This window comes from Dromaius novaehollandiae, chromosome W, assembly GCF_036370855.1.
Source record: "Dromaius novaehollandiae isolate bDroNov1 chromosome W, bDroNov1.hap1, whole genome shotgun sequence".
Taxonomy (NCBI): Eukaryota; Metazoa; Chordata; class Aves; order Casuariiformes; family Dromaiidae; genus Dromaius; species Dromaius novaehollandiae.
In genome coordinates this window covers 61,607,142-61,624,827 of record NC_088130.1, presented here as the reverse complement: position 1 = coordinate 61,624,827, position 17,686 = coordinate 61,607,142, and the positions used below count along the sequence as shown (strand labels likewise).

Sequence of the window (17,686 nt, the reverse complement as noted above, 5' to 3'; positions counted from 1 at the left end):
CAACACTGCAATAAACACAACTGCGACGACCTCCTATTTCCTTCCCTCAGAAGGAAAAGCTGGACAGGTCTGAGGTTTGGCCACCAGTGACCGATCTGGGAGAGGCGATGAAAATCCTCAGCTGCGCAGATGACTTCAGGTGCTCTCGCTCAGTCACCTCTCTCTAGTGACTTATAGGGTGCGCAAGGGAGACCCCATTTCCCTAATGTCATTACTGGTCCCGATTCTCCTGCCCTGAGGCTTTTTACGTGCTCCTCAGGATCTGCAGCCAGGGGAATCCTGCCAGACCCTTCCTCTCCAACCATGATACCTTCAATAAAGACTTACCAGGACTCACAGAAACCATTCCCAACCCCTCTGCCACTTGAAAGTCCGGACCATGACACCCTCCCCACAACTTACACAGTATAAGCCATTTTCCCTATCAGTGTCATCTTTGCTACCATGGGTGTGACCATCCCATTCATGCACAGTCCTTCACGCAAAAGCTTTGGACAGGACCAACACTTGGATTTCCGGATTACGTCTCAGCAAACTCATCCACTTCATCCTCACGGTATCTCCAAACTCAGCATGCCAACATCTTGAACCGCCTGGCATGACGTCCTTGAGCCCGTGCTGTACTGAGATGTGCAGACAGATGGAGAACCAGCATCCCTCCTCACTGTCATGCCGTCTGCCCCTCCGTCAAACCGTCCCTGGGGAAATCCTACATCAACATCAACTATGCGGACACTGTAGTCAATGTACAACAATTGCATCTTACAAATGACAAAATTCCCCCAAATCACACAAATATTTCCATAAAAAAAATTAAATCACATTAAAGAAGCCATGACACAGAGGCCGCAGGGTACTGCCACATAGATTCCATCTTTGGCCAGGCTACTCAAATACCTGATGCTGTGTCCTGCACAACCAACCCTAAATCCCAGAACGCGACACGAATGTCCACAGACAACCAGCCCTGCAGTCCGTCCCAGGGCGACAACCACCACCCCCATGCACACCTCTTCTCAACCACCGGGACCCAGATCCCATTGCTCCAAGCAACAAGCACTCACGTAGAAACGACACAGGTGCACACAGCCTCCTGCCACACAACTCCACTCAGCCACTCAGTGACAAAAACACCTTCTATGAAAGAATATCTCCAGCCCTGGCTTCTCACTCCTGCTCCCCAGACATACAAAATACTTGCAAAACACAAGCCTGGGAGCTACACTTCATAACTTAGTTTATATGAAAGATTTGGGGTCTCACAGGGGTCATTGCTTTTGCATCCCATCATTTTGCTTCCTTCTGACCACTACTGGCTGGTGCTCAAGACCCTTTCCCCTCTCTGTGCTGGAGAGCCCCTGGTTGCATCCTGACAACAGCACTCTGCTTTTCAGGTGCTAATTACCCTGCCCTCCAAGCCAGGTGATTAACAGAGCTACATTAACCTAAGGCCATGGTTTCACTATATGGGGGCTTCAGGAACTTGCCAGACCTCACCCCTGGGTGCTCGTCCCTGTCACCCCACCAATACGCCATCCCATCAGAGATGCCACCACAGCTGCAGAGACCAGGGCTGGTCCATGGTGGGTCCCTTCACCCACCCCACTCACAGCACCAGGCCCCTGGGGTGGCACAGCTGAGGATACAGGGCAAGAGCCAGGGGATGGCAGGGACAGATGGGCTGCAAGCTGCTCCGTGCCAGAAAACGGGGCTGGCAGCTGGTCCAGTCCCATGGAGCAGCTCTCCTGTGGCACGGGACTGCAGCCTGCCTGCCGGCCTGGGCTCCCTCTTTGTGCTGAGGGTCATCAGATTTGCAAATCTCTGAGAGAATTGAACGTGGCGAGGGTCATGAGGAGAAAGCATAGCTTTTATCAGGCTGGTTAGATGAAGGAAAGGCAGCTTCTGTGCACACACGTCCTTCTTCATGTCTCCGAAAGAGACACAATTGAGAAACAGAGGCACAGGGAAGGGTGAGACAAGCCCAAAGCCCAAAGTAGTCCTGGGCATCAGGGCCATTGCAGCAGCTTTACCCGCTGCTTCAGGAACTGGCATTTGCTTCTGAGATCCATCTTCTATAATCGAAGCATGATTTGATCCTCCTGCATGCGGTTGTTTCATTTTGTTTCCTACAGCTCTCCCCATGCCCCATATTTACAGGCTGGTGGGACCAACAGGCTGGAGCTGGGTTTCCCCCCCTCCCCATTGCATTGCTTTTGTTTCCATCTGTTTCACGCTTGGTTCATCCGTGCTGGCGGAGCAGATCCTCATGCAGCACCAGAGCCGCGGTGCCCTGCTTTTCTGCTGGGAGTGCAAGGAAGGCCAGCAGCAGTGTCAAACCATCTTTGGTCCTAGAAAAGGGAATTTGCAGAAGGAAAAGAGGATTGTCATCCCCTGCCCTGTCCCCCCCATCCCTTTACGCTGTTCCAAAAAAAAGGCTGTTATTTGTGGGCAGTGTTTTGGAGTTTTTTTAGAGAGATTCCAGTTCTGCTTCTTCCCTGGGCTCTCTGGGCAAGAGTGGGGGCCGCAAGGGGACTGATCCAGGGCAAATCATTTCCCCACTCCTGCTCTGCTGGGAAGTGCCCAGCTTTGCTCCCTGCCGCAGCCAGGGTGGCACCATGCCAGCCGCAGATGGGTAAATAAAGGTGACACAACTCAGGGGTGCAGGCAGCACTGAGCCAGGGTCGCCCTCCTGCCAGCCCCTTGTAAAGCCGCGTGGACTGGGGCATGAACAGGGCTCGAGGGAGCCCTTGCGCCTCTAAGTGTGACTCCAGGTTTACACCCAGGCCAGAGCCTAGCCCAGGTCTGCCAAAGCCCTTTGCAAACACGGCGCTAGATACCAGCCCGGCAGCAGCTCGACAGCCAGCACGAAGCATTTGGCAACCTCCTGCAGGCAGCCTTGGACCTTTGAACCTGTTTAGTTAGCAGAGAGGATGGCGAGGAAGTGGGCAAGGCGGGGGGTTTCCCGAAGCACCAGCCATGCCAGGAGCTAGCGCGGCTGCTTCAAGCCCAGCTGCCAGCTGCGGCCGCCTCACCTCTCCCCAAAAGCATCGGTTCAGGAGGAGCTTGGAAAAACCAAGCACCGCCAAACCCCAGCACACCGCTGCGTTTCCCCTGTGGCTCAGAATCCACCCTGCCACTGTCTCCCCTGCGGGGAAGGAGCTGCCGGCACGGCGAGCGGCACATGGGCTGTGCCACCACCACTCCAACGGGGAGGTGAAAGCCCAAGACGGAAACAACTGTGCAGCTTGAACTGCTTCCACGTGCGACGCGCACGCCGGGGCTGGAGAGCCCGGGGCCAACACGTGCAAGTGCATGCATGCACCCACCCTCGCTCCTGACCGCTTCCTCCCGGGAATGCCTCCAGGCACCGGGCGCAGCTTTGCCAGGAAGTGGGCAGAGGAGGGACAGGGCCGCTGAACAGGTCTAACCATCACGTGGACGCCGGCGATGCACCACATCCACGTGGCTGGCACTGCCTCCGTGCTCCCACAGCTGTGCTGCTCCCCCCACACCTCCTTTTTGCACCCCGGGGCCTTTTCCAGGCTCCTGTTGCTGCCACGGAAATGCTCCCAGGCAGTGCAGGGCCGGGTATGGAGGAGGGAGCAGCCCTTCACCCCATGCCAACGACGGCCCTCGGAAGAAGCTGCGTTTCCACGTAGACTTGGACAGTTCCTCTCTTTGGTTGCTAAAGTACTTCCAACTGCTTCAGATTGTAGAGTATCGAATACCTGTATGATAGAAGCATACATAACTCCCAGACAAAATCAATCTGGTACACAGGGAAGACCTGAGTAAAATGAGGGTAAAAAACCACTCCCATAATGTTTTATTCTCCATCCCAGGTATGGCCATATTATATTAAAGCATAGGGGACAAACAGTCTTCACAATGGCCAAAAAGTGGATGATTTCGTCAAGGAGAAAAACTGGTAAAGAAAATGTTTATAGACATTGAATCTTTAAACAAAAGCCTGAAGGTTTGCCTCATGATTCAGCAAGGCACCCACATGCCCCTGCCAGTCACGGAATGAAAAAAAGTGCAGACAGACCGGGAGCCCAGCCCTCAGCTCTGACACAGATTTCCCACAAGACCTTGACCAAGTCACTTAGCCACTGGGAGCCTGAGTCCCTCCCTCCAGAGACAGGGTGAACAGGGAGGCTGAGAAGGACTCAGCACCCCGTAATGAGAACTGGGATGCTGCTCTTCCACCATATTTCACAAGCTTTTTCCCCTTGCTTGTGCCTTGCAGCAGAAAAAAGTTAATTCTAGGCTCGTCAAAATGGTTCATCTCTTGGCCACTTGGTCTCAGCGTTCAGGGAGCAGCCATGCAATGCAGCACGGCAGCTATTGGAATAAGCAAATCAGAGCCTCAATGATAATTTGTCGTTTGGACAGATGATAACCTGGTTCTTTAAGTCTTCTCTTTCTGCACTCACTGAAGCATAGGCTTTTGAAACCCCTGCAAGCAACAGCACCAGCTCAAGAGCTTTAGGAGATGTCCAGCTCCTGGATTCATGGGATCATACAGCACCCTGAGCCTGCCTTGGTGGGCTGCAGAGTACTGAGCTCCTCCTACTGCAGAAGTGCCTAAAAGGTCAAACATTCGATGACGACTAAAACAATCCATATATATAGGTCAGGGGCAGAGAGGGAGAGACTGATTGGGACTGTCCAAAGTCAGAGGCTCTGTCCGCTTTATCTCAAAACTGAGATGACCTGAATTACAGGGAGAGAACTAACGGAAAGTTCATACTTTTCGTTACATCCTAGCAGTGTTTTGCCTCCTTTTAAATAACTGATTTGCTTTTTGCATAGATTGTTTTGTGTCATTGTTTGTATTTTACTGTTGCTCTCGGTTTGTTTTTCTGTGTCAGGCTAGAGAGCAAATTCATCTGATCTCTCTGCTGTTGCTGTGGGCTTTACACATAGCAACAAGGAGGAGAAACCCTTTTCTTTTCTCTTTCTTTTTTTAATACTAAGAAACAACCTGCAGCCTCCAAAAATCACATCAGAGACACTGAGGGAGGGGAAGGACCTGCAAAGCTCTGACCCCTTTCCTCTTGCAGTAGCGTGAGGTTTTATCAGCGATGGTTGGTTTGCCATGTCTAGATGGTGATCCCACCACCATAGCGTCTCTCTGCATCTGAATATTGCTCTGTTTTCCAAACATTTCCCTTGCTTTTCCATCTCCAGGGCAGCTTCTGAGACTAGATGTAGTGGAGAGAGTCAGGAACATGCAAATGCAGCATTTCTTTATTCATGGGTTAAACCACTGCTCACCAAATTGCCTGGTGATGTGAGCATCCTTGCGCTTTCCCTCCCTCCTTCCCAGCCAAAGCCAAACCACGTGGGGCTGGTTTTTCGCAGTGCCAGGAAGGCCTGGCTCGCCAGCCTCCTGCTCTCCACCTTGCGTCCCCAAAACGCGAAGGTGATGCAGGGGACAGCTGCTGCGGTCGCTGCTTGTGCAACGAGCCAAACAGCCTGCTGAACTCCACAGCCCTCCTGGCACAGGCAAGGAGAGGCCGGGCTCGCTCCCGCTGGTAGCCTCCACGCCAGCACCAGCAGCACCAGCGCTACCGGGGTCCGCGCGACATCGCTGCAGCCTGTTGTGCCCCGCGGGATGCTGGAACTCATGGCTCCGCTGGCAGCATCTCCGAAACGCAGTGGCTGCTGGGGAGGAGGGTGAGCAGGTGCTGTCTGAAAAGGAGAGAAAGAGGATCAGCTAGGGACGATGAGAAAATGTCAGCTGAGATGACGATAATTACTTGATTAATTGAAATGTTCAGGCATAATTGGCTCAGATTTAACAGCTCTGCCTCTTTTTGTCTTTGGCACAGGCTCCTCTCATGCCCCTTCTAAGTGAAGCACGGTCCGTCCTTCTCATTCTCCAGATGGGGAAACTGAGGCACAGCAGTGACACAGGAAAGCTGAGTCAGCGCTAACACAGGCATTCAAGGAACTCCCTTACAGTTCTCTGTTTTGCCCTCGCTTCCCACGGAAATCGAGGTTATGCAACTGTTTTCTGTTTCCTCACTCATAATTTTGAAGCCACTGGGGCAGTTTCATCCCCAGAGGTAGGTGTTTCAGACATGTTTGGTGGAACTAGGCAGCTCAGCTGGGAAGAGGAGAAAGACTGAAGCCAACACCTCCACTGAGAAAAAGACTGTGAGGCTGAACCACGTTATTAGACATGAGAGACTCCACATGAGAAGGTGTTACCAGAAACCAGGCTTCATAAGCTCTGCTGCTTCAGGAGCTTCTTGCAGAAATCTCCTCCACTGGGTGCCCACAGAGCCAACAGCACAGCATCATTTATCACCTTATCAGTGTGGGTGCTGAGGCTGCTCTCCTGGGCCTCCTTCTCCACGCAGATGAGTCCCAGGTTTGTGGCCTCACCCCACAGCCTTGCTCTGGGACTGGAAGAACAGAGAGGAACATCCTGGATTCAGGATGGGATAAATCTCTCTTCCCCAACCCGTACAACCCTTGCAAGGTCAGTGTGAGCAAGAGGCTCCATCTGCTGAGGTCAGAGATGGCTTCAGTCCAGTGCTCCTCACACTCTGGGGTCTACACAAGAGTCCTTCCACAAAAACAAAAACTGGGCACTCCTATGGGGAATCTCAGCAAATGGGAACCAGTTAAAAGGCATACTGAACGGGGACCTCACAGCAGGAACAGGCCCTGTCCCCAGTCAGCCTTGCCGGCCACTCTTTCCTAGTGTACCCCAAGGTGTCTGAGGTGAACCACTGACTTCAGAGGGCCCATCTGCATCAGGAGGTGGAACGATGGTTAACACTCCCCAACTTTCTTGTACCCAGAGATGACTCACATGAACACAGGAGTCAGATGCAAGCAGCCTCCTGAAGACACCAAAGGCTGCAAAGGGGGCCGAGGGTGATCGGCTTGGACTCAGGTATCCAGTTTTGTGACATCTAACGTTCAGGTAGATCTGAAAGTCCCAGATTCACCTAGTGGTGACAGGCATGCTTGAAGTTCCCAGCTGGACGATCTCGCCCATCCTGCCCAGCCGTGGATTGCTAAATCACAAACAGAAGGCCTTCCTTACAGCTGTTTGAGTTTTGTTTTGTTTTGTTTTTTGTATGAGTTTATGTCCTGAAGCATGCTAGTTACTACTCCTTAGTTTTATTCCAGAGAGGAATGGTACAGAGGCTCTTCCCGAATCCTCACCCACCCTGTTGAGTTACTTGCTTGGATGAACATCGTAGGGACACAGGCAGGCGGTCATGTTGTAATGCCCCACAAAGGCCCTGTGGTCCCCGGGACAGCAAGTGCCACTATTCTTTGTAGTTTATTATCATTTGATGTTTCCTTTGCCTCATATGTGCCCAGTGTACATGAAAACAGAGAGAGACTCTCCAGACAGCAGGTTTTGTAGTCAGGATTCGGACAACAGCAGCACCCAAGGGAGAAAATATGGGCACAGGACAATCTGAAGATATTTGGGAGGACAGCGGACATCTCCCGGTGAACCATTTTCTTTTGATTTATCTTTTAAACAATCTGGAGCATGGGGGGAGCACAGCCAAGGGTGGTACTTATTCATGCTTATTATCAAAGAGATAGAAAATATCTTCAGGCCATCATAACACCATAACGTATCTGTATCCGTACAAGGAACAGACACGTAGTCTGGGATTTTTCTGTCCCAAAAAGATATACATGGGAAGGGCTATGGTACAGGCCTGTAAAATCACAAGGGGCAGAAAGTGGCTGGATAGAAAATGACCAGTCATCATGTCCTCCAACATGAGGATGCAGGCATCAAGTGAACTAGCAGGTGGCAGGATCAAAAGAAACCAAAGGAAATGATTCTGCACCCAGCCAGTAATTAGACTTGGCAGCTGTTTGCCACAGGATGTTGCAAATGCTTAAAATTTACCTGGGTTCAAAAAGAACTAAACAAATTCATGGAAGAAAAATCTACGGAGGACTATTAAATAAGAAGACATCCTGACTCAGGGAGTCTGAGTCATGAAAATTTGTTGCAGGTCGGGGAAATATTCCGGGGAGGTATCACAAGACACATCTTCTTGCACTATTCCACAGGCATCCAGAGGTGGACTTTCTTGAGGAGAGGATACTGAGCTAGCAGGGTCATTGGGGGCCATTTTTATATTCATAAAAAGGAAGATAATTGTTTCTGGGCTGGCTGTGACTCTCCCATTTGATACTGCAAATGTTTCTCTCCACTGTTAAGAGGAGCCAGGATCTGGGAACCCCAGGCAATGAGGTGGTCTCGATTGCCCAGTGCTGAAACACCGTATCAGCCATGATCAGTTTGTTAGTCACCTGCATGATTCTGGCCCTGGAGCTCAGCCCTACCAGCTTGTGTGTGAGGTGAGGGACACAGCTCACAGGGAGCGGGCAGCTGGCGAGGAAGGTGAGAGAGGCAGAGATGTAGCTGAGCACCAGAGGACAGTGAAGGAAACGAGTTTTGAAGAGAAACCTTCAAAAAGGGTGAAAAGAGCTGATGGTGCCCAGATCGGGAGAGGCTTTCCCAAGGGTGCACAGATAGAGAGATGGACAGGCTCAATAAAGGGTAAATAAATAGAAGAGCAAAGAGAGATGCTGTGAGGTCCAGTGATGAGAAAGGGCAGGGCTGCACTCTGCCCTCGTCTGCACTAGCAAAAACCCAAAGGTGCATCCAGCCACCAGACTCGGGGAGTACAAGGCAACCCAGCCGGAGAGGCCATCTCTCCGCACGGCCGTGCAAAGTGCCTCCCGGAGGCGTGGGGTCCGGGTGGGGGCAGCAGCATCCAGCAGGTGGGGAAAGGAGATAGCGCCCAGCTGAAGGGCCTCAGGCAGGCGCCCAGAGATAGGGCGATGGCGGGGAGAACTGCTCGGTGCAGAGCCCTGATAGAGCACCCACAGCTGGCTCTCAAGCAGAGAAACCCAGCCTGAAAGCCGGGAGATAAGGCGAGGGCAAAGGGCAGAAGGAAACCAGCCCATGACCTGCTCGTGAGAATTTCCAAATCTCCCTTTTCATTTCTGTGATGCAGGAAAATGAGACCAAAAAAGAAAATATTTAGAGCAATTAGGACATACCCTGAGCAGATACAGCCCAGCCTGGGCCCCCCACCCCTGTGCTGCAGAGTCAAGATCGGAAGGGGTGAGCAGGGTATGACATGTGCAATATCTTCCTGGCCTTCATGACTGGGATGCTCTGGGCACGGGATGGTTAAAGCATTGGTAGGAGCTAGATTCAGAGTCGTCCTGCTGGATGGTAGCATGTTTTCTTCTTTTGGGCTGCTGTCATGTCTGTGTTTAAAACAGATAATCCCATTGCCCCCCGCCCCAAACAGTCTCCAAGTCTTTAAGTCTTCCATCAACCTTATACTGTTGTCCAACGACTAAGAATAAAAAGGATACTCTTTTCACACACTGTCACCAATGGCTTTACAAAGTATTGCCATCCCTCTCTACATATGCAAAATGTCTCCTGTGAAGTCCATGTGAACAACTCTGTGGGCACCTCCATTCAATAAAATGCCACTGGCCACGTCGCTAACCTGATGCCCAAGGAACACAGCAGCAATTCCAGTCAATACAGGAGAAGCATCTTGTTTTCTCCTGCTTTGCCAGGCCTTAGGAAATGCCATCGAGGAAGAGAACTGCCAGGAGTGCCACCAGGTTACATATATTTCTGTTTCCTGGGTTAGAAAAGCCCCAGATAAAATATTACTCTAATGTTTTTATTACTTATTAATCACGAGATTATTAAGAGTAACAGCAAGGTATTTTCATCATGTTCTTTTATCAGATTCATTGACAGCTTTCATGAATTTTCAGACAGTGAGTAGATGCGAAAGAAGCATATATGTATATACATTTCACATAAATGTGAAAGTAATGATGTTGATGAGGGCAGAAAAATCGGGGTAGGGCAGCTGAAGCAAACAGGACAATGAATGGGACCATATTTTCACATATATGAAAATGAAAGCAGAAAAATGTCCTATATTCAAGTCAAGCTGTACTGGAGATGAGTCTGGAAGGAACATCTTTAAACTGGTTACAGGACAAGCTAGGCATGATGTTCCTCAAACCTCCCCTCCCCTCTAATTTCTGTCACTCATAGCTAACCAGGTAAATAAATATATGTCTCACTCTAGGGAAAAACTCTGCATTTCTGCAGCTGAACTCAGCAGCACGTGTTCTGCTGCCAAGGGAAGGATCAGAGTGCCCTGGCACTGCTTACCAGCATTGCACTTAGAAGCACAAAAAAAAAAAAGAGAGAGAGAGAAATTTATTAAAAACGGATGCTGAGCACACGGGAGATGGAGAAGAGCTTTCATCAGAGCTGTGTGGCCTTTGCAGTACTTTGAGGCTTCTTCTTTGAGACGGAGGGATTTGCTCGCTCTGAGACGCTCGTTGCTCAGCAGTTCCCATTTTGCAACCTCCGCTCGGTGCGTTTTCCCTACCGAAGGAGCTGCTTTCAGGCAGCGCGAGGTTGAACCTGAGGAGGTGGAGCGAGCAAAGGGCCTCTTGAGAGCGCTTGGCGCTGGCCCCAGCTACCAGCCCGCGTCGGACTGGCACGGCACAGACACTGTTTTTGTGGGACACCCACCTCCACGCAATGGGATTTTCCTCTTTACGCTATTCCCCCCTCTCTTATACAAGAGGGGCAGCAGGAAGTGGGAAATACCTCAAACTTGCCTTTTTTGGTCCTTCCCACCAGCCAACAAGTACATTCAGCATGTTTTTTTCCAAGGGTGAGAGCAAGGAAAGGTCCTTTGATTATCTCAGAGATACGGGCAGCACAAACCAGACCGGCCTGGGCTCCAGCCAGCTCGCCCAGCCTAAACCTCTCCCCTGGAGCACGTGGGAATGCACCAGCCTGTCTCACCTGTGTCCCAGCCAGTATCAGAAACAGGAACAAGACCATTTCAGTTCAAGGTAGCCAGACTGCAGAAACAAGAGTCCCAGTGCGAAGGCTTGGCCTGGCTCTTAAATTTCCTCCCTTCTATGCTTGCTGTAGTCACTTAGAGCAAGAGAGTCGGTGCTAAGCTGCTTTTAAGCTCCATCTACCTCCAGCAAAAAAGGGGAGAGCCCTGGCACTGCACTGGCCTCACCACTGTAGGCAGCAGTGGTCCCTGAAGCTCTGCCAGATGTTGGCCACGTCATACAGCCTCAACTCTGGGGATGCAGCAGTCACTCAAGGGGAAACTTTCCTGTTCATCCGTTCTAAATGTGCATTATAAAACTTCCATTCCAGCCTCTTGGGATAAAAGACCCTGGGAGCATGAACACAAACGCAAAACAAACCCATCTGAGATAAAATCCTCAGCCTGCCTCTCTGCTTGTTGTTTCGGCAGCATCAGAGCCTTCCCTGCCTGTAAAAGGGGGCCAGCCCTGCAAAGGGGACGAGCACCGATGCATACAAAGCTGCACACCTGCCAGCCGGTGCCAGCTCCTTCCATGCTCTCCCTGCCCGATGGATGGAGAACCACTTGGGATAATTAATGGCAACCTCCCGGCAAGCAAACAAGTCTGGAGGAGACTTACCTGCCCCCGGGGCCAACTGTAGACGGGGGCTGAGGCGGCAGCACAGCAAAGCACAGAGGCACAGCATCAACGGGGCACATCCCATCCCATCCTTCTGCCCTGTCCACGGCCTCCCCCAGGGACCTTCTCACAGGGATAAGGCCTGTAGCCAGGACCACGAAAATGGGGCAGGGGCATAAATGGGGGTTTCCCCAAGGCCTGACAACAGCCCCAGGTGCCAGTGGAGCCAGGGGGACAAACGAGGGGGTGGCTGGGGGGACACAGGCTGCAGGGGAGCTGGTGGGACAAGGGGCAGACATTCAGCCTTCAGCTGTTGCCTTCTGAGTCCTGCTCCCTGACTGCTGGCACTGAGGGTCTCGGCCCTCCGCCAGCCTGCCTTCTCTCCACGAGGGTATGTGAGCACCAGTTGACCACTCTCCCACAGGGACACCACCAACCCTGGAGTGACCTGCTGGCACCGAGGCTACCGCAGGGGAAACCCCAGGAAACAAGCAGTCAGCACAGATATGGGCACAACATCTAGACCTCAGGAGCATCATCAAAGTCTAACTCTCTGGATGTTCTTTAGCAGTGGTTTTCAGCCTTCTAAAGCACAAGACCAGTACTTTTTCCCAGTGGCACTGCAGGCCCTTGGCTGGAAGATTTAGGCCTTCTAAGATCAGGCTAGTGGTTTCTGATTGATTTTTCCCAGACCTTTAGAAACTTTCCCCAGATTTCCAAGGGACTGCAAGCCCCAGGGTGAAGATGACTGTGCCATATGGTGTGTTTGGGCCAGGCAGTGAGGCTTCTCCAGACTTGTTCGCCTGTCTGGGGAATTTGCATTAATTACCCTTGTGGTGATTCAGGCTCCTGCAGGAAAGTGCAGTCCCCTCCTAGCCACAGACGGATGCACAGAGCAGTTTGCAGGCCCAGTCCAGCCCATTGCTTCATATGGGGCTTCACACTCCCCACAGTATGTTTTTCAAATCTCATAGCCTATGCATGCATATGGATGAGTGAGACATTGCATCCATTACATGAGCCCTGCAAACATTTTTTAGAAGAATATCTTATTGTTAGGAAGCTGGAGGTGGGATCTCTAGGAGAATGTCTCCCACCCCATCCCATCTCTGGACCTTTTCACCCTGACCTGCAAGCTTGCCGAAGTGAATTTCTCTGCCATTTGGCTACCCAAGCTGGCTGTCTGCACCTGGGCCGTGGCACTTACGCTGCAGTTTCATTTCCTTCCCCTGAATCTGTTCATATTTGTTGTGGGAGCTATTGTGAAAAGGCCAGTGGGAGTCCCTGCTTATGTCAGGATGCTCTGATAGGAGATCAAGGGGAATGTCTATCCCTGACTCATGCCTTATCTCTCTCATGCCCTTTTTTTCCATGCCTTTATACCCCTCCCTCTCACCTCCGGCTTCTGCAGCTGCCGTCTGGTTTGAGCACTCCAGCCGGCAAAGCTTAAATCCCCAGGCAGAGGCCTTGAGCTCTTCAAAGAAACCCCTGAGGTCATTAAAAGGAGAGAAGGCCAGAGCCAGATCCTGATGCACAGTTTCCCTCGCAGGTAGCTGAGCCTGCCCATATCACTCAGTAATTTCCCACAATCGCTCAGTAATTTCCCACACATACACACTTTTCCCCCCACTGCCTTTCAAGCCCTTTCTAGAGGGGTGCATTGCCATGCTTTCCCACTGGCAATGGGAGTGTTGCTGGTCTGAAGGCAAAACTGGGATCTGATAGACCCAGGAATGCAGCAGGCAGCTGGTCCTTGGGCTCTTGCCTAACTCTGGCTGCTTGTCCCCGTGGATGGGGACAGCCGGGAGTCCTGCCTGATGGTTGCCTGCTCCCAAGGGTAAGATGGTCCTGCAGCGCTAACACAGCAGCAGACATGAAAGAGAAGTGCCAGGGACAGCAGTTTCGGTGGGTGCTCATATTTTCCTGTCTGCTGAGCCCAGAACAGGAGATGTAAGATGACCTGAACAGTGGGTTACACAAACTCTTTGGAAATGCAAACCACTGTCTGACAGGCATAAGGTCACAGTCATCACCGTCCCCGAGCCCTGGAATCACAGCTGAAATAGCATTGTAATGCGCTTATAATTTATTCATCAACTGAATGAGAGCAGCAGCAGGCGTTTTCATGGCACTCTTTTATCAAACCCCTGTGATGGACTTCATCCATTTTAAAAGAGCAAACTAGATTTGAAAGGGGTTGGGGGTGAAGTAACTTTATGCCATTCAAATTTAAACAAGCAGGAAAAAGGGCAAATCAAAATAAGGTAAGTGAAAGTAAAGATTTTTCTTTCCTTCATTTTTTCTTCAGCTTTGCCTCCATTGTTCTGAATCTCACAAATTTTGCATTTCTCTGCTGGAGGCTCTGATGCATGTGCCTCCTGTTAACCCAGGTGTTGCCGACTGACTCTCATAAGCATCTTTTCATCTCTGTGATGAGTTCTGCCTGAGCATCTGCTTGTCCCATTTTTAGGGGAAAAAGAGGCAATGGGTGAACTGCAGATAGACCTATATTCTCCACAGATTCACAGTCGCTCGCCCCGAGTACTTGTATGTTCTGGTCCTCGAATACAGTAACCTATGCAGATGCCAATACACTGTTGTGGCAAGAAGAGCAGAGAATTACATTCTGATTTCCCGAACTAAACACTTGCAGAGTTCTTGGGGAAATCTCTCATTGGCAACGAGGCATTAATGCCAGGGCTGAGATCCATTGCAGTGGTGTTTTTCTGCCCTCTGGTCTGGGAAGAAGGTATCTAGCGTAAATAAAAGAAGAAATCCCCAGATTCCTCTGTCACTGATTTCCTCTTGACTGCAAAACCAGTCCACAAAGCCCCAATACGTTCTCGCTCACCACATGGGCAGCGTGGTGCTGCAGCAGGAATGCTTGCACTAGTCGCTGGAGATTTGCACCCAGTCTGGGGAACTGCACTCCAGGAAAGAGATGGCAGCTGCAGAGTAGGGATTAAAAACCCTGTGCCCTCTGTCCTATTTTCCTCATCCCCATAGTGTCCTGGATAAGAAATAACAGAAACAATTTGGGATGGGGACACCCAAAAGCAACAATAAGGAAAGATCTCCAACAGAGAGGTGAGCTGAGCTCAGAGATGTGTTGCCCTGGAAGCAAGCAAATCTTCAACACGGGCAGTTTGGAAGAGCATGTTGGACACACATTAAAGAACTAGTGAGAAAAATGTCTGGGGTCACTTAGGACAAATTGATCCTGCCTTGGGGCAGGAGGGTGGATGACACAGACCTTAGGATGTCCCAGTCTGTTTTCTGTGTTTCTGTGTACAGCCGCAGGAAAAGCTGTTGAAGGTTTGAGTTACACAGGGCTCCTGGGGAGGCTGTCAGCGATTTGCAGGGGAGCTGAGCAGAGCTCCCACTTCCTGCCTGATCTCCTCCATCACAACAGCATCCATCTGACATGCTGAGGGGACAGAGACTGTGTTAAAATCAAGGCTGGGCATAGGCAAGAGTCACCAGGATCCCTGCTAATGCCTCGCCAGAGCAGAGGAGCAGGGAAGAGGCATCAGGAGAGGAGATGGCGTCATCTTTTAGCCTAGGTTAGTCTGGTTTCCTAGAGGAAGGAGCAGATGTCTCATCCTTTGAGTCACTCAAGAAATACATTGGATAACGCTCTGCAGAATATCATATGAGACCATTCTGCCCCAAGAACTGAAGAGTCTGAATGGGATCTGTCTGGTTATCCCACCTCCTCTCCCCTCTCTCTGTCAGATCATGGGGCAGGAACCCTACAACATGACACTGATACAGGATTTGCATTTTCAAAGCTCCTGTGCCCAGATCTCTTCTGTTGCTAAGCAGAGGAGTTAACTCGCAGTTTGTCATCTTTCATGAATGTGGCTCTCAGGAAGGAGGAAGGAGAAGAGGAAGAGATATATTAAAAATAGATGATGAGAACAAAGCCAAAAGGACTTGAAGAGAAGTTTTCATCTCAGATTTGCATAAGGTGCTGGTGGCATTCGAAGTCCAGTTTACAGTGACAAGTTCCATTTCTGGGAGCCAGAGTAACTGCACATGTAGCATTCTCCTCTTCTGGTGAGATTTCCCCTTTCTGGAGCCTTGTTTTATACACCAGACCTTATTTCTTGTTTTCTAAGCACAAAGAACAAATGGATTCCTTCAGGCAAAAAAGAAAAAGGAGATGAAGACAGAACAACCATATGGTTTCTGGCAGATCACACCTCACAGAGGATCTCTGCTTGCAGGCACGCAATGACCATCCGTGAGAGCAGGTGCCCTTGACAGCTAAAGGAGGAAGGGAAAAACAGCTTCATAGTTTCATTGCTAATACTGGAGCTGGTTAGGAGGGGGAAATGCCATATAATAAATTAAAAAGTTATGCCCAGGCTAAGGGAAGGGGACACCAGGCAGAGCAGCTGTGCCTCCCTGGGATCGCAGGGCAGAAACACAGACCGGAGCTCGGGGGACTGCTTCAGGGAGAACAGCTTTGAGGTGCTCTGTTTCCTTGAGAGTCTCTACTTTCTGTGAAGAGTAGATGCTTTTGTGGGAGAAAAAAAAATAGTTTGGGGGAAAAAGACCTATATTCTCTCTAAAAGCGAGCCTGATGGAAAATTTTCAGCCTGCCCTATTGAATACACCAAGGCTTTCTTTACTTTCTGCCTTGCATGATTACCTCTTTCGTTAACATTCAAGACAGGCAACAGGCAGAGATAAGTCTTGAATGGCTACAAACTTTGCTTCTCCCACCTTTCCGAGCATTAGGCTAGCTCAGACAATGCCTGCATTTGAGGCTGGCTGCAAGGAAAGGTGTTTCGATTACCATAGAAATTGGGACAGCGCAATCCAAAAGGGCTAGGCTCCAGCCAGTTAAACCATCTCAACATTTTCCTTCAGGCCTGAGCAAGGACGTGTTTCACAGTAGAGCTGGGACAACATACTAACTGCACAAAGCCATCAGGTCATTGCCACATAACATCATTGGGAAGGGAACAGCCTGGCTGTCCAGTTGGATCCTCGTTAGATTCATAGGAAATGAAAACAGGGCACTTGGAGGGGCAGCTGGAAGCAAGTGTTGAGGTTGGTGTGTTTGGAAATGACTGTGGCCAGGACGTTAGACCTGGGCTTTCAGGAGGTGCAGGTTGGGTGGGGAAGGTGGGGCTAGAGGTTTGAACAGGGCTGGTAGGGTTCGGGCAGCTGGGAACAGTAATGAAGCATGGGCATGCTGCTGGGAAGAACTGGGATGGAGCCAGGGGCTCATTTCTAACCCCCCATCGCTGGGCCAGATGGGACACGGCAGGCAGAGGTCAAGTGCTTTCTCTTTCTGAGCCTTGCTAACAGCGCTGTGTCTGGAGCCCTTCCAGATGTGATCCAGATGTTGAGGTACTGAGAGGGGCGGCCAAACCCAGCAGCGACAGGAGTTTCTGCTACCTGGGAAGCTTGGTACCAGAGGCAGAACTCAGCTCCCAGCCCCAGGTGTCCTGCCAGTCAGTCTGATCCCTTATTGTCAAAATATTACGTCTGTCAATTTAAGATGTAAGTAAGAATACAGAACCGAGTGCACTTCAGAAAAGACACTCACCTCCCCAGCACGCTACGGCCCGACCTCTGGAGAGCTCCTCTGCCAAACTCCGTGGTCAAACCACCCGGACAACATGCAAGCTTTTGTGATCCTGACCTGCAGCTCAGAAGCTGAGGATCTGAGAGCAGGACTAAACAGCTTTCTGGAAATCTGAACTAACTCCAGGGCGTTTACATGCAGCGCGGGGCGAGTGCAGCCGGTTAACCCCTGCCTGCAGAGGCAGCGCACGGGAATGCGGGTCTGCTTGCGGCTTAGGTGGGCGAGCTGGGGAAACGCAAGGGATGTTCCTCCAGGCGACCCTGCCGCAGCCGCTCTGGCTGCTCACCCCCAGGCAACCCGTGGGGGACCGGGGGAACACGGCTCCCCTCCCGGCTGCAGCACCTGCCCGACCCCCGTTTCGTGTCCCTGCAGCGTGCCGTGGGCTGGAGGGTGCAGCTGGGAGGGCAGCTGGGACAACCCCGTGTAAGCCAACACCGTGGGTTTATATTAACGCATTATGGTTTTCACATTGCTCCACTGTTCATCCCCAAATTTTATTTGGCCACCAGCACACAGACAACAGAGATTTCCTGCAGATTTTAGGCAGCTGCGCGGTCC

General features: G+C 51.0%; 1 long non-coding RNA gene across 1 annotated transcript; it reads right to left on the bottom strand.

Moving 5' to 3' along the window:
• Window positions 1–5,235: 5,235 nt before the first annotated feature.
• Window positions 5,236–17,204, bottom strand: LOC135324440 (uncharacterized). The gene is made up of 2 exons (XR_010385813.1): window positions 17,090–17,204; window positions 5,236–5,697 (listed from the first exon to the last, which is right to left on the bottom strand). It is a non-coding gene; the product is annotated as an uncharacterized LOC135324440 (long non-coding RNA).
• Window positions 17,205–17,686: the final 482 nt, after the last annotated feature.